Here is an 18,513-nt window from a genome sequence, read left to right as displayed (position 1 = left end):
CCATAGCCAAATTTCATGGTTTAAAGTATGCCTGTCAAACAGGCCGGGTTGACCCGTTTCCGGACCGGTTGAAACCCGGACCGACCCGGACCGGTAGTTAGGAGGCCGAATGGGCTGGGTCTGGGGATTACTCTGTTTATAAAATAAAATCCGGTTAACCGGATCGGTCAAACCCGATCAACGAAAATTACTGTTGAATCGGTTAACCGGCCCGGACCGGTAGTTAGGAGGCCGGATGGGCTGGGTCTGGGGGTTGCTCTGTTTATAAAATAAAATTCGATTAACTGGATCTGTCAAACCCGGTCAACGAAAATTACTGCTGAACCGGTTAACCGGCCCGGACCGGACTGGACCGGTTCAACAACTATAATTCTATTTTTTTATTTTTTTTAAAATTGAAATGACCGTTGGCAACGGTCAGCTTCAATTTGGCCGTTGCCTTACGGTTGGATTGCAAAAATAGCCCTTTTGGGCAATTTTATTAAAAAAATAACACTTCTAGTAATTACTAATTTAGCCCTTTGAAAAACTATAAATACACCCCCTCTTCTTCATTTCTTCACTCATCTCTCATTTCTCAAACTCATATTCTCAATTATCATTCTCTTATTCTTCACCTAAAGTTCATTCAACTATTTGGCTCTCATTTTTTTTGGAATCTAGTTTATCGTATTATTTATTATTTGAAGTTTGAACAATTGAAATTCAAACTTTGAACAATTGACGTTTCTTCGTGGTAACATTGGAGTTGCAAAATCATCAAATGTTCAATTTATTGCCGAATTCGGTGTAGTCCCTCCAATTTATTGGGAAGCAATGCTTTGGAAGTTTTAGTATGTTTTAGAGACTGGATTAGATCGGAACGAAGAAATCAGGGGTGTGAAGATGTTGATACACCAGAAGATGAGGAACTTGGAGATATATTAACACATGGTAACACATCTGAATTTAACACTTTGATTATGAAGAACTTATTAAGGCAATGCAAAACCTTTGAATTTATTCTTTTTTCGTTAATTTACTTGTTGTTAAATGTAAACTTCAATTTGTAAATAAAAAAAACACTTGCAAATTATAAGTGTAATTTTTTTCCCATCTATATTGTATTCTATTATCTTAAATTCTTAATGAAATATTCAAAATTTCAAATATAAAGATTTTAAAGCCTTTGCATCCTTTTATTCAAACACTCCTTTTATAAGATTATTTTTTTGTTTTATATTTTTATTTTATATTAATATAAATTACGATAGTTATACAAAATACAAAAAAAAGAAAAACATAACACTAACCCGGCCCGGCCTTTTGGACCCGTAACCCTTCCGGTTCATTTTTTATCCGGATGAACCCGGACCCGTTAAGTCCGGCATTGAAAAATCCGTAACCGGCCCGGATTGGAAACCGATCGGTCACCTTTTTCTTTCCAACCCGGCCCGGCCCGGCCCACCTGTTAAACACCCTTAGTCTAAAGTTCAAAGTGCAATAGCTGAACTTCAAACCAGTGAAAAAAAGGTCTTTGTCGTGATCAAATAATTTTGTTTCTCGCTTTTTATATAAATCTAGATATCATATTGTTATATATGTCCCTCTTTCGAGTTTGGTATTTTGTTTGCTTGGATAGTTTGGATGTGTGCTAATCACCAATGCAATGGATAGAACTCTTTAACCATCTCGGTACTACTGTGTCGTCCAAAAATATTTAACTTCTTATTAAGATTTGGCCTATATAAGATGAAGAAACAGCACAACAACAAAGAAGAAGAAGAAGAAGCCCAACAGTGAAGTGGTCCAAATTTAAATACTCCGCAAATACTAACTATGTTTTAAACAAAAATCTTAAAAGTGGCTAAATGGTGTCATTCCTACAATAATGAAAGACTTGCCATTGTGAAGTCTTATTGATGTGCCACCATTGGCACTAGGTTCTAATGAAAGGTTGTTGCTGATGGTGGCTCTTTTTCAAGTATCTGATTATGATCAAATGTTCTTGTGGTTACTTATGCAAATGTTCAGCCTCTATCGCTTCTATATTCACAGAATTTTTTATCACTCGTTATGACTAGCATTTCCTCGATCAAACTCGTGGCATCCATCATTTGGATAAAATATCCAACATATTATGCTGAAATTTCTTCGTGCTTTAACAAGACAATTATTTTCAAATTTATCTTTACATTATAACGGTATCTTTTTTCAATTATATTTCATACAGCAGCAAAAAATTAAAAAGTGGCTAAAAAATGCAACCTTTCACAACTTTTACCTATCAATAGGCCCATGGCCCATACTTGACTTGTGGGCTTTGGAGACAACACTCTAACCTTTTGACTTTTTACCTTTCTATACATTATTTGAAACCTTGTTACCCTCCCTACTGAAGTTTCAATTTAATTATATAGGCATATACAATTTATCAATTATATACATTTTAGAAATTTAATGAGAATCAATTAACTCCTATAATCTCGCTAACGTACATATCTCACTCCCCCCACGTTTCTCTGTCCATACCCCCAAGATTCTGTACTCTCTCCTTCCATTAACGTTCTCTTCCATTTTTGTTCAAAAGTTTTTTATAATCTCTCTCAATCTTTCTGAATTCTCGCTCAAAATCCTACGAAAATCAGTAACAGCTTAAAATTTTCCTTCCCTTACAATGAAGAAGAAAGGAGTTCCGAAGAATAGCCCTAAAAAATCTAATGTTGGTGATATTCCTACTTTTGATTTGGGTGTTTTCTCACAGGATTCACCCCAAAAAGTAGTAAAATCGGCACATGCAAAACCACAGACAAAGTCCAAGCTTTTCTCTCGTGAAGCTAGGGTAGAAGCTCGAACAAAACTCAAGCATGACAGGGATGCTGGTGAAGCTTCGACATCTACTAAATCAGTAAAGCGGAAGGGCAAAGAAATTGCTTGTGATGATGATTTCATCGAAGAAGCTATCCCGAAACCTGCAAAAAAAAAAATCAAAGTTTCTCCTTCTGTCAAACCTTCAAAAAAGAAGAAGGTTCAAAAATCACCTAAAATCATACCCTAACAGTCACTGGAGAAGGTAAAATTTTATTAGTTACAATCCGTTCTTTTTTTAACGTTACAACACCTGTTCTCATTCTCATGACTATACATATTTTTTATTTTTCTGTATTTGTAGAAATTTTGTCTATATTGTGTATATTTGTTGTTGGTTATCAACTTTTCTATATTTCTCTTGAAATTGTAGATTTTTTGTATATTATTCGAAATTATTTTGTTTGAGAATGTATTACATGATTTAGTTGGTATTATTGGTTATTATTTGCTCTATTTGTAGACGTTAGTTTTATTTTTTGTAAACAAATTGTATATATTATGTCTAGTTGTTACTTTCTAATTTCTTGCTCTAAACATAATTTTATCAGTGCATTTGTAGCTTCAATGTGGTCAGTTATATATGTTAACTAATTTTGTAACTTACTTGTATATAATGTATTAATGTCTTTCTGACTGTAGCTAAATTGTACTAGTATAATTGTATTTATTAGTTGTTTAAGAAGATATTTTTTGGGCATTTTCTTTCCCTGTCCAAAATATGTATCCAAAATCAGTCAATTCACCTTCTCATGAAGTATGAATTGAAGGCATCCGGTTCTCATTTTTTTTACAGCAAAGATAAAGGGTGAGAGGCTGACCTTTGGGTTGAGGGAGTTTGTCCTTATCACTGGCCTTAGATGTTTTACAAAAGTAATAGACTTTGGTTATACAACTAAGTATGACAGTAAAACAATGAGGAGCTATTTTCCGAACAAGAAAAAAATTGATAAGTCATACTTAAAATAAATTGTAACCAGTCGTAGTTGGGTGAATGATGAGGATGCAGTCAAGCTATGTATTCTCTATCTGATAGAATTCTTCCTCTGTCCTTCAAAGAAAGATAATGGGTTGATAAAGTATTTTAAGTTCTACTTGGTGGACTCGGAGCAGTATGCGAATTTCGCATGGGGTATCGAAACTTATGCGCAATTGCTTCAGTCTGTTAGACATAAACTCAACCCTTTTATGTATTTTTATCTCATTCGAGATTTTCCACTCGCTATGCAAATCTGGTTGTATGAGTGTTGTTGTACAGTCAACACTGATATAGCTACAAGGGTTGGTAATTCGATCCCCCGCATACTTAACTGGACAACTAGTAAGAACAAGATATGGATATCTGCATTGGAGGAGAGAATGATCAAACCATCATGGATCAAGGTAAATATTTTTCACTTCTGGACAGACAATATAATACAAATTATCTACAAATTTTATTATATGATAACTAGGTCCCTCACATTTGTTTTTCACTCAGTTCACCAATATGCTTAACGCCCCAGAAGAGCTTTCTAGAATGACTTTGCCACATAAAGTTGAATACATCTTTGAAGAAGCTGAAACAAAGGCCGAACATCCGACAGATGCTCCATCTCCATCTGGACATAAGCAGGCAATGGGAATAGATGACAAGAAAGATATTGTGAAATAATTAAAAAAAATTAAAAAAAAGATGTTGATAATGTAACCTCTTAAGAGAATCCTAACCGGTTTCTTTAATTTATGTTATGCAAATTATTTTTTTTAACTCTTTCTATTTTAATACGTAGGTCATTTCAGACCTTGGATTGTTCAAGAAAGAGGTATACATAATTCTTGATTTTTAGTCTTTTATATATATACGTGTGTGTGTGTGTGTGTGTGTGTGTGTGTGTGTGTGTGTGTGTGTGTGTGTGTGTGTATGTGTGTGTTAGCCTCTAATTGTCAGATACATTATAACCATTTTTTGTTCTTTAAATTTTTCAAGAACTAGGTAGCATTCGACTGCTACTCAATGATTCCATCAAGTCTGTGTTACAGGCAATAAAAAGTCAACAGGATACGAACATTGATGCTAAGGTTTCATTCGAAATATATTCATTTTGGACAATACTTTTTACCATGTTTATGTTTATATTAGCATTCATAAATTACATAGCCTAACAAATTCCTAATGCAATTTACTGGTAGTTCTACGAAAAATGATGAGCATTACAAAGAAAAGAACAAACAACAGAATCCGTGCAGTAGGGCTAAACCAGTGTTGGGCAGCAGTAGTAAAAGAGGTATTTTAACAATTTTAATACAATTTGATGACAAATAATCTACATTATATCTACATATAGCCTAAATTACCAACAAATAATATACATTATATTTCTAATTTTTGTTTTAGATACATGACACATGTCTGATATTCAAAATGAGGAGAATGTCCTTGTAGGTGTTGACTTATTTTCCCAATTTCAAGGGGCATTGGATGAAGAAACTGCAGGTATGATTTAGTACATTGTATCTACATATTTCACAATACATATTATATCTGAGCTATAGGATGACATTTCAACAAATTAACTATGATTAAACTATAATTTATCTATAGTGTGTTTATTACAAATGATCTACAATTTTATTAAGTTGTACACATTTATTATAACAGAGAAGGAAACTATGCATGTGGACTCTCCAAAACAGGATACAAAAGTTGGCATACAAGGAGAGCATTTAAATGAGGAGAAGGAGACTATGCCTTTGCAATCTCTCATTCAACAAGCAAATTTTATACAACAAGGAGACGATTGCAATGAAGATTTCAGTAGTATTAGATGTTACAATATAATTATAGGAAAAAAAACCACAACTTTCATATAAGTTTCAGTTTTTCCAAAAGAATTAATGCAACCAACATACAATGTTGTTCTGTTATTTTAAATTTTATAGGTGAACCAGCCGACTATATCAATGTAGGTGATTCGGACAATGAGTCCAAGTCTGGAATAAGGGCAGTAACACTTGATGATTTTGAGCTGCCAAAGAACTTCTCACAGATTGTTAAGTTCGTCGAGGTAAATGAAGATGAAACAACCCTTGTGCATCAGGGAAGAACAAGGGTTCCTAGAAAGCATGCCAGATCACCCTTTCTCCCTTATTTCAGTTCTGGGGGAAGCACTTCTATTGGACCTCCTCTAATTTTCAACATCAATCATCCATTTAATGGGGTTATTGGCGACGATGTTGATCCTGACTTGTTGGAAGAATTCAATAAGTGGTTATATTTAGGTACCGACACAGTTTCAAAGAGGTTAGATTATACATTTTTTTTTTATATTACCGAGTGCATACAATTTATGAATTTTCAACTGAAACTACATAATAATTGTACTTGCTATGTCTTTAAATAGGAGGAAGGCGCCTTATAATTTAAAAGATAATCAGCTCAAGCTGTGGTTTGATCTTGGGGTGAAGAAAATTGATAAAAAGGACTGATTTTATACTTTGGCACATCCCGGACAAGTACTCAACAATACGGTACACACATACCCTGGCAAAATTTAATGATTAGTTGTAGTATTTTGTTATTTTAGAAATCTGTAGATTTTTTATTTAAAAATTGTAGTTAAATTGTATGAAGCATTTAGAAATAATGAAATCTCTTTTTTTTGCAGCATATTGATATTATTTTATCCTATTTAAGGAAGACAGGAAAGTATGGTCCTGAAAACAAAACACGGTTTACAACCACTGACTATATGCCCAAGACTAGAATTGAACAAATTTATGAGAGGTACATTAATGTTCCTGCCGTTAAGAAGCTTGTTGTTGTCAAACCCCAGGCGTCGTATCAGAATGCATATTGGGGTACCGATTACTTGCAAATATTGCATGGGAAGTTAATTTTGTGATTATGCCCATAAATATTGCGGATAAATTTCATGGGTTATTGGTTGTGTTTGACATTACCGATAGGGTTCTATATGTTTATGATTTTATGGTCTCTTCACGAAATTACAAACTTATTGAATCTGTTATCGACAAGTTTTCTTATTATGATCCCCCTCTACTTGTCATGCATCGACTTCTATGGCAAACTTCCAGACATCAACTACAAGAACACAAAGGTATACATTGAAAAAGGTATTACTGATCCTCCAGGCATTCACTGGTTGGTCGGTGAGATACCCCAGCAAAAACAAGGATCACTGTATGTGCTGTTTTTTCTTATATCTATGTAACCAATTGTATTTTTCATTGAATGCTAAATATTTTCTCCTATTATTTTTTGCAGTGACTGTGGTTTATACGTGGCGGCATTTGCAGAATATGTCACCATTAGATAGCTATCGATTTCAAAGGAAGATCTTTCTGATATTGATCAACATCGTAGACGCTATGGGGCGCTCCTTTGGGATTATGCTAGAAAAAAGCAAGAGCTTGATGCAATTAGTGAAAGTGAGGTGACTGTCAGATTAGCAAGAAGACAAGGGGCACCATGTGTGAACGAGAGAACACTAGTCCGAAAAAAGAATAATTAATTACCCTTTTCAGTAGAAAAATTATAGTTAAAGTGTTTAGCTGTAGTGGATTGTAGTAAATTTGTAAACAAATTATTTATTAAGAAGGAGTCAGCTGTAATTTGTAGCAGATTTGTGTTATAATTGTTTTACCTTTTGTTTTGTTATTTTATCCAGAATTCTACTACATAAAATAGAAAACATCAATGGCTTTTTTTTGGTTGAAAGTTTTTAGTATTTGATCTCGATATTGGTACTATATAATTTCTTTACAGCATAACTACAATTATGTCTACAACTACTATACAAAAATACATAATCTATTTAATTTTAGCAGTGTTGTAAGGAAATGCTGAAAAGTAATAAATAAACCCAGTATTTGAACAAAACAACTACAAACCAATTGCATTAAGAATTGAAATCTGTTTAGAAAACATTCATTATAGGAGACAATCTTTATGCAATTAGCAACACAATTACACCACAACTATAATTCTCCAGAACAGAACAAATACAACTCCATATGTCTTAAGGACAGATTATCATCAGCAGTACTCAGTAAAAAAAAACTTTAAACTGTATCAATTTTTATTTCCTTTTGGGAGCATTCCTACAAGATCTTTTGTTATGCCCTTCTAATCCGCAGTTGCCACATGAAACCTTGTACGTTTTTGCATTTACTTCATCATATGGTTTGTATCTTTGCTTTTGTGATCTCCCTGAATGACTTTTCCCGATAGATGGCTTTACAAATTCTTCAGCTATATGTTGTGGCACATTCCGTTTGCTTTTGTCAGGCAGAGGGTCTACTAGTATTTCATAAGTCTGCAGAAGGCTCTCCCTCGTGTAATAAGGAGAACAATAGTTTTCATAAGACTCGTTCCTGTGCCTCAAAGCCGCCAAAGCATGTACACAAGAAAGTTCATCAAGCTGGAATTGTCCACAACTACATCTCTTATTTTGAAGGCAAATAATGAAGCGCTTTACACCATCTATCACAATATGGATGTAATCTGTTAAAGCCTTCACCTACAATTTTATTACAAACACACAACAAGTTGTCAGCAACAGATACAAAACAAAATAACTATAATTATACAGCAACATTTCTACAATTAACAGTATATATTTAGTTTGATGAAATCAATGATCTGATGTTATTGGCTATATCTTACTCTCATCTTCTGTGATAATGTCTTGTTGTCCTCCACCTCTTTGTTGTATTTTTTTCCCAAGGTATGTGAACATACCCTTTGCATTCAATAACTTTTCATTAGTCCAACGTTCAAGAAGAGTCCTCATGTACTTTAATAGTTCTACTACGGGCAGCTCTCTTGCATATTTGGTTACCGTATTCAATGACTCTGCAATGTTTGATGTCATCGTCTATGTTCTGTTCACCGTAGCATATACCCGAGACCATCTGTGATAGCCAATATCGTATAGGTATGCTTTAACACGTGTCGATCTCTTCAATATTTGACTTTATTTCATTAAATTCATCAAGCGTGTATGATCGTGTCGTGGAAAAGTACAATTCGCTTAACTTTAGATGACCTTTCTTGAACTTTGACATTATATTTGTCCAAATATGCCACATGTAAGCATAATGTGACATGCCGGTATAAACAGTAGATGTTACCTTCAAGATACTCTCATTCCGGTCCGAAACAACACACCTATTTGATTTTTCACCATATGCATGTTTGAATTGCTCCAATAATTACCTCCATGATGCATCATTTTCTGAATCAACAACGGCGTATGCTAGTAATAATATGCTACCTATCACATAGGTGGTAAAAAGAAATTCAATTTTCGTAATAAAATTTAAAAATATAAAAAATACAGTCTCAAAAATAACTTTATAATAATATTTTTACAATTAATCTACATTACCTACTGCATCCATTGTGCTAGCTATTAGCATGATTCCCGTGTATGACAACTTCAAGAAGGTTCCATCAACTACTACAACTGGCCTATAATGCTCCCAACCCTTGATGGACGTACTAAGTGCAACAAATGCATACAAGAAAAGTCATCTTCAGTCTTATGCAATTTTACTACTAACCCCGGATAAGTCATCTCCAGAATATACAAATAATTTGGCAAACGATTGTAGGAATCAACAGGATGACCTCTCAAAAATTCCAAAGTCTTTCCTTTTGCTCTCCAAGCTTGCATGTATGTTAAGTTCACACCAAGATCCGACAACATATCAGTTTGTATGTCTTTTGGTGTGTATATTGTCTTAGGATACGCATATTTTGGCATCACCATACTGTCAACTACCATGGCAGTAGGTTTGCGTTGTATATATGTGTTGTTCATTAAAGAACACGTGTGCAAGCTGTTGAATTTTTGAACCTTGAATAATATTGATTCATTTATGCTGGTGGACTTGAAGTGCCACGTATAATTGTTTCCAACACATACGAGGCAGTAGCTACAGAATAAAAATAATTCAAAAAATATTATACAAATTGTAGCTACAAAATACGAGACTGTTTATGCACAACAACTTATCTTAAACAATTTATATACAGAAAAACTACAACTTATACACAATATAAATTTGACAAATAAAATGTTCCGACCTTATAGCGGGAGCTTAGTATACTAGGCTGCCGTTTTTGAAAAAAAAATATTCCTACCTTCTTGCACTATACTTTTTCACCCTAAATTGAAACTTATTCATGACAAAATAGTGCTTCATTGCACTGACAATTATTTGCTTGTCTTGATAAACTTGGCCTACATCAATTACATTTGGCGTATGTTCTGTTATGATAATACTTTCATATTCCACAATTGCCTCAGATGTTTGCATATCAATCAACTTCATTGTTCCTGATACTTCTCCAATTGTGTTGCAACTGCTTGACAATTGTACCGCGTTATTATTACGATAATCAGAAAAACCTGCACTCAATTAAAAGTATAGTAATTCAGACCTCTATATATTCATGTGTTTAGTATTTGACAGAATGCTTATAGAGACATAACAGTTGAACTACATTTGTTATGTAGTATTATTGTAGATAATTTGTAGTAAAATTATAGAACACTTGAAATTGAAAAAATATCAGCACTGGAAAACAAAGCACACCTGCAATTGTGCTCGCATTCGACATACTGCATTCCAAATCGAAATCACGCACTGTTATACACAACGGATACATTCGTAAGGTTTTGTTTTCCTTTTTCGTCTCCATGTACACTCGAACTCAAGTATCGTTCCGAATTTCCATTGGAGGACAACGTTCATTGATAGTGTATTTGATTTCGATGATTTTTGCAGAGGTATCGATCATTAGATGCTCTGCAATTGCAGAATTTAATTGACTATAATTTGAATCGTCATTGACTACAATTCCGTCAAAATCAAAATCTTTCTATCTCCTAACGCTATCCCACCGACTATTGAGTTGAAGTATAATCGCTAATTTTGACATTATGTCATGAAATTCAATTCAATTGTAGCTAATTGTTTTCTTCAAAACCTTTGTTTATGGAAAACGAGAGAATAGAAGGATACTACATATATGTTGCCTTGATTATGGTGAGATGATAACTAGAAAAAATCTGCATAATGGAAGGATTCTACAAATATGTTGCCTTGATTATGATGTGATGATTGCGTTAGTAAAATCTCTAATTGAAATATAAGCGATCCCAAAATCCTGCGTCTAAATAAGGAAAACTATCGCAGAAAGGAGTCTAGTTTAAATAAATGTATATATTTTGTAGCTAAAACGTGTTTAGGTCGGATAAATGTAAAAACTTGAATATCTTTCGTAATAAGATTTCAAATAGTGTGTATAAAAAGGAAAAAATCCTTTCGGACTATATGTTTGTGCGGTTCCTTCAGCAACAATGGTGGGTAAAAGAAATTTTCTTCCACAAAAAAGTCGACACAATCTTAAAATTACTAAAGAAAGCTTACACAGTACAATTTTTTTAAAGGGACGGATTAACATTTTTAAATATTATGCTGAACCATTCATCCTTCTCATCTTTCTTGCATTGTCTTGACGGGATTCCTTGCGGTTTATATAGGAAATGAAATAGATGCGAATCTAGGATTTCTAGAAGGCAGGTGTATTATTATAAAGAGGTAAATCTAAAATTTATATTTGACAAGTCCAATCTTTAGATTCTTACCACAATCTATTACTATTTAGAAATTACAGATTAAAATTAAATTTTTCTTACAATGTTAGTAATTTTTAATATATATATACCTATACGCCAGATCAAAAATATTGGAATCATTGAACTACACTACATTATTTACTGCTATTACTTTTAATTATATAAAAAAATTATAAAGACAAAAGGAGATCAGGATTTCAATGTATTAGATTTGAAGATTTTGAATGAATAAATCAAATAAAAAAAGAAAGAAAAAGAATTATTGTACCTTAGCACTCTTTAAGTTTAGGTGCGCACACATATCTTTAAGGAATTTTTAAGATATAACATTATTATATATATTATAAATCTGTATTGCTGTAATAAATAATTAAACCATTAAACTTTCTGAAATATATAAACAAAACAGAAAGTTAGTAATACTTGTTTAACGAAATAAATTCTGAAAAAACAGTATAGGAATAAATCGAGCCAACTGAATACACAGTATGTCCTTAAGGAAATTATTCCACTAAAGTATCCGAGGTGCTGGAATATATCCTCCCAGGATAGAACGATTTAACTCACCGGAGTGTTGGTACCAAAACGTCGGTGAACAGCGAGCCACTCGAAGGCTGTAAAACACACTGAAATTTTTGTGCAGAAGAAGAAGAAGAAGAAGAAGATCAGAAAATTTCGTAAGGAAAGATACTGGGATTCAAAGTATATTTATAGAGTTGCTGGCATTGTTTCTAAAAAGGTTTGCAACCTTTCGGAAATAGCCATGACTATTGGAACAGGTTGTTTGAAAATTTACGGGAAAATGGATTTAAAATAATCCGTGATAGAAAATGGGCCTGACCGGACCGGGTCGCGGGTAATGAGTTTTTTCGGATTGAATTTTTCGTTAATTATTTAATTAATTAATTAAATAATTAAAAGAAATTTTGTCCAAAAAGATTAATCATCCAAATCCAAATCCGAATCCGAAACCGAAGCTGAAGCCGAAGCCGAGCCGAGCGAGCGACGATGACGACGACACGAGGCTTGCCTTCTTCTTAACTCTATAAGGGCTAGAAGAAGAGCAATTATATATACACCCATCAAAAGCTTTTTCTTCCTCCAATATGGGACAATGTCCCTTTGCCAAGGAGGAAAACTCAAATATTTCATTTTTCCTCCATTTCTCATTCACCCTCTTTAAGCTACACAAGCTTACAATGCTAACAATCCCTCACTTGAATAGGGAATGGCTATAAAATAAAGGAATACACGGACGCGTGTGTGTTTTACATGCAAGAATTAATTGTATCTAGATAAATAAGTTTCCCTTTGAACTTTCCATAGCGAACTTATATCGGATATACTCGGTCAATCGGTAGATTTGATATCTTTGAACCGTCGAGCTTTGTTGTATACCTAGACAACATAAGTCACACAATCAATCCTTAACCATCTATGGTTCTCACGGTTGTGTTCGTTTCAGCCATGAACACCGCCTGGTTTCATAAGTGCTTAGAGAATGAGCCTTTACTTCCATTCCCCTTGAAGCGGCTTACATTTCACATTCACTTAGGTGATTTCTAAACGTGTAATCTTACAGACATACTATATGGTCATATCCTGCCAGACTTAGCAAATCATTAAAAAACCTTTAAGCTTTGTTGACTCATCAAAAAGCCTTAATGCTTTACCTCGATTTCTGAACATTGTCTTCATCACGAGAATGGGTTGAGTTATTTGACAATGTTGTACCGTCATTCATAAATTTGTTTGATCTCTTTGAACCTAGCTCGTGGGATCTCCAGTCTGCAAGGTAGAGTTACCGCCATGATGACTTGTCCTAGACCTTAACCCCATTTCCTTTGATGATCTTTTAACTGCCTCTCTAGATAGGCCTTTTGTAAGTGGATCCGACACGTTATCTCTTGACTTTACGTAGTCAATTGTGATAACACCACTAGAGAGTAGTTGTCTAACAGTATTATGTCTCCGTCGTATATGACGAGATTTTTCGTTATACATAACGCTCCCTGCCCTGCCTATTGCCGCTTGACTATCACAATGTATACAAATAGGTGCCAAAGGTTTGGGCCAAAATGGAATATCTTCCAAGAAATTTCGGAGCCATTCAGCTTCTTCACCGGCCTTATCTAAAGCTATGAATTCAGATTCCATTGTAGAACGGGCGATGTATGTTTGTTTGGATGATTTCCAAGATACTGCTCCATCCCCAATTGTGAAAACATATCCACTCATGGATTTAACTTCAGATAATCTAGTGATCCAATTTGCATCACTATATCACTCGATCATGGAGAGATATTTGTTATAATGCAAAGCGTAATTTTGTGTATGTTTGAGATACCCCAAAACTCGTTTCATTGCCATACAATGTATGTGATTGGGATTACTTGTAAACCGACTCAGTTTACTAATAGCACATGCTATATCTGGTCGCGTACAATTCATGATATACATCAAACTTCCCAATACTCTTGCATAGTCCAGTTGTGAGTCACGTTCAACTTCATTCTTTTGAAGTGTATAACTCACGTCATTTGGAGTCTTGGCAATTTTGAAATCCAAATACTTGAACTTGTCAAGTACCTTTTCAATGTAGTGAGACTGTGATAATGCTAGACCTTGTGGAGTCTTGTGAATTCTGATTCCTAAGATCACATCAGCAACTCCTAAGTCTTTCATATCGAATTTGCTAGCCAACATGCGCTTAGTAGCATTTATATCTGCCATGGTTTTTCTCATTATCAGCATGCCATCAACATATAAACAAACAATGACTTCATGACCTGGAGTATTTTTAATGTAAACACATTTGTCGCACTCGTTAATTTTTAACCCACTTTCCAACATTGTTTGGTCAAATTTGGCATGCCATTGTTTGGGTGCTTGTTTAAGTCCATAAAGCGACTTAACAAGTTTGCACACTTTCTTTTCTTTACTAGGAACCATAAAACCCTCAGGTTGTTCCATGTAAATTTTTTCCTCTAATTCTCCATTTAAGAAAGCTATTTTAACTTGAATTTGATAGATTTCAAGACCATACACAGCCGCTAGTGCCACTAACACCTTAATAAATGTTATCCTCGTTACTGGCGAGTAAGTGTCAAAGTAATCAAGGCCTTCCTTTTGTCTATAACCTTTGACAACAAGCCTTGCCTTATATTTATCAATAGTGCCACCAGCTTTCACTTTTCGTTTAAAGATCCATTTCGAACCTAAAGGCTTATTTCCCAGAGGAAGATCTACCAATTCCCATGTATGGTTATCCAAAATTGATTGAATCTCACTATTGACTGCCTCTTTCCAAAACTCTGAATTAGAAGATGACATAGCTGCTTTAAAAGTTTGAGGCTCATTTTGAAGCAAGAATGTCAGAAAAATCTGGTCCAAAGAAAGCAGATGTTCTTTGACGTTTGCTACGCCTTGGATCTTCTATACGTGGAGTATTTTCCTTTGGTTCTTTCCGAGGTCGTTTAGGTCTTTCACTTAACGAGTCGCATTCAGTTTTATACGGATAGATGCTTTCAAAGAATTCAGCATTATCTGATTCCATTACCGTATTAACGTGAATTTCGGGATTATCGGATTTATGAACCAAAAACTGACATGCTTTACTGTTTGTAGCATATCCAATGAAAATACAATCAACAGTTTTTGGTCCGATTTTAACCCTTTTAGATAAAGGAATTTGTACCTTTGCTAGACACCCCCACACTTTGAAATATTTCAAGTTGGGTTTTCTTCCTTTTCATTTTTCATATGGAATAGATTGCGTTTTGCTGTGGGGTACTCTGTTGAGTATTCGGTTAGCTGTAAGGATAGCTTCGCCCCACAAACTCTGCGGTAATCCGGAACTTATTAATAAAGAATTCATCATTTTCTTTAATGTCCGTTTTTTCCTTTCCGCAATTCCATTGGATTGAGATGTGTAAGGTGCAGTAGTTTGATGGATAATTCCATATTCCGAACATATTTCTGCAAACGAAAATTCATATTCTCCACCCCTATCACTTCTAATCATTTTGATCTTTTTATTCAATTGATTCTCCACTTCATTCTTGTATTGCTTAAATGCTTCAATTGCTTTATCCTTACTATTAAGCAAATAAACATAACAATATCGAGTGCAATCGTCAATAAAGTAATAAAATACTTTTCCCACCTCGAGATGGTGTCGACTTCATATCACAAATGTCAATATAAATTAAGTCTAAAGGATTTGAATTCCTTTCAATAGACTTATAAGGATGTTTTACAAACTTAGACTCAACACATATTTGACATTTTGATTTATTACACTCGAATTTAGGCAATACTTCTAAATTAATTAACTTCCGCAAGGTTTTGTAATTGAAATGTCCTAAACGAATATGCCATAAATCATTTGACTCCAATAAATAAGAAGAAGCTGAAATTTTATTCATACTATCAACAACCATTATATTTAGTTTGAAGATGCCCTCTATGAGGTAGCCCTTTCCAACATATATTTCATTCTTGCTTACAACAACTTTATCAGAAACAAATACACATTTGAATCCATTCTTAACAAGCAAAGAAGTAGAAACTAAATTCTTCCTAATAGTAGGAACATGAAGAACGTTGTTGAGCGTTAACACCTTGCTGGAAGTCATCTTCAGGAATATCTTCCTATAACCTTCAATCTTGGCTGTTGCATTATTTCCCATGGAAAGCTCTTCTTCGGGACCAGCAGTAGAGTAAGTCGCAAATGCTTCCTTGACAGCACAAACATGTTGAGTGGATCTAGAGTCAATCCACCACTCCTTCGGATTTTCAACTAGGTTGCATTCCGAAAGCATTGTACACAGATCATCAATGTCATCATTCTTCTCCACTATGTTGGCCTGTCCATTCTTCTTATACTTTTTCGGGAGACGACAATCAGGGGCTTTGTGACTGGTTTTTCCACAATTGTAGCAACTGCCCTTGAATTTCTTTTTGTTCTGCTCCTTAGTCTGTCCAGAAGACCTCTTTCTCTTCTTACTTTTTGGAGCAGTCTCCTCAATGATATTAGCTCCCATGATCGTTGAATTTCCACGAGATTCCTTCTCGGCTGTTTTGTTGTCTTCCTCAATCTTGAGACGATTCATAAGATCTTCTAACTTTATTTCTTTGCGCTTGTGCTTAAGATAGTTCTTGAAATCTCTCCACGAATGAGGTAATTTTTCAATCATTGCAGCTACTTGAAATGCTTCATTCACGACCATACCTTCAGCAATAAGGTCATGAAAAATAAGTTGAAGCTCCTGAACTTTGGTTCCAACAGTTTTGCTGTCTATCATTTTATAGTCTAGAAATTTGGCAACCACGAACTTCTTCAAGCATGCATCTTCAGTCTTGTGCTTTTTCTCAAGTGCGTCCCATAATTCTTTCGAAGTATTCATCGCACTGTACACATTGTACAAGTCATCCTCTAAAGCGCTTAAGATATAGCCATTGCAAAGAAAATCTGCCTGCTTCCACGCCTCAACAATCATGAATTTTCCGTTGTCCGGCATGTCCGCAGCAGGCACTGGAGGTTCTTCACTAGTGAATTTCTGCATACCAAGTGTGGTAAGCCAGAAGAACACCTTTTGCTGCCATCCTTTGAAGTTGGCTCCAGAAAATGTTTGGTTTCTTTGCCGGTGGAACATCAGTCCGGCTTGACGAGGCTATCGTCGTTGCCGCAAAAGTCGCAAAAGAATTTCCGTTATCAATTGCCATTTTTCACTATAAACAACAGAAGAGTTCAATTAATGGCAAAACCAGAACAGTAAACAATACTGTTATTAACAAAAAAAGTATATATAATAAATAAAACCGAAGTTTTTTATATACTGTTTCACAGAAAACGATGAAGTTTTTATGTTCTTCAAATCGTTTTATGAATTTCAATACTCTGATGAAGTTTGTTATATCTTCAAATCAGAATAGTAGAATTCAGAAGGAGTAGAAAACCACACAAGTTTTAATCTCCACAAACAAAATACAGAATATAATAAAATAATTTCCTTAAGATTGTTATAAATCTGTATTGTTGTAATAAACAATTAAACCATTAAACTTTCTGAAATATATAAACAAAACAGAAAGTTAGTAATACTTGTTTAACGAAATAAATTCTAGAAAAACAGTATAAGAATAAATCGAGCCCACTGAATACACAGTGTGTCCTTAAAAAAATTATTTCCTTCAAGTACCCGAGGTGCTGGAATATATCCTCCCAGGATAGAATGATTTAACTCACCGGAGTGTTGGTACCAAAACGCCGGTGAACAGCGGGCCACTCGAAGGCTGTAAAACACACTGGAATTTTTGTGCAGAAGAAGAAGAAGAAGAAGATCAGAAAATTTTGTAAGGAAAGATTCTGGGATTCAAATTATATTTATAGAGTTGCTGGCATTATTTTTGAAAAGGTTTGCAACCTTTCGGAAACAGCCATGGCTGTTGGAACAGGTTGTTTGAAATATTGCGGGAAAATGGATTTAAAATAATCCGTAAAAGAAAACGAGCCTGACCGGACCGGGTCGCGGGTCATGGGTTATTCCGGATTGAATTTTTCGTTAATTAATTAATTAATTAATTAAAAGGAATTTTGTCCAAAAAGATTAATCATCCAAATCCAAATCCGAATCCGAAACCGAATCTGAAGCCGAAGCCGAGCCGAGCGAGCGACGATGACGACGACACGAGGCTTGCCTTCTTCTTAACTCTATAAGGGCTAGAAGAAGAACAATTATATATACACCCATCAAAAGCCTTTTCTTCCTCCAATATGGGACAATGTCCCTTTGCCAAGGAGGGAAACTCAAATATTTTATTTTTCCTCCATTTCTCATTCACCCTCTTTAAGCTACACAAGCTTACAATCCCAACAATCCCTCACTTGAATGGGGAATGGCTATAAAATAAAGGAATACACGGACGCGTGTGTGTTTTACATGCAAGAATTAATTGCATCTAGATAAGTAGGTTTCCCTTTGAACTTTCCGTAGCGAACTTATATCGGATA

This window comes from Nicotiana tomentosiformis, chromosome 3 (assembly GCF_000390325.3).
Source record: "Nicotiana tomentosiformis chromosome 3, ASM39032v3, whole genome shotgun sequence".
Lineage (NCBI taxonomy): Eukaryota > Viridiplantae > Streptophyta > Magnoliopsida > Solanales > Solanaceae > Nicotiana > Nicotiana tomentosiformis.
The sequence above is the reverse complement of the archived record's forward strand: the minus strand, read 5'-3'. Positions refer to the sequence as shown.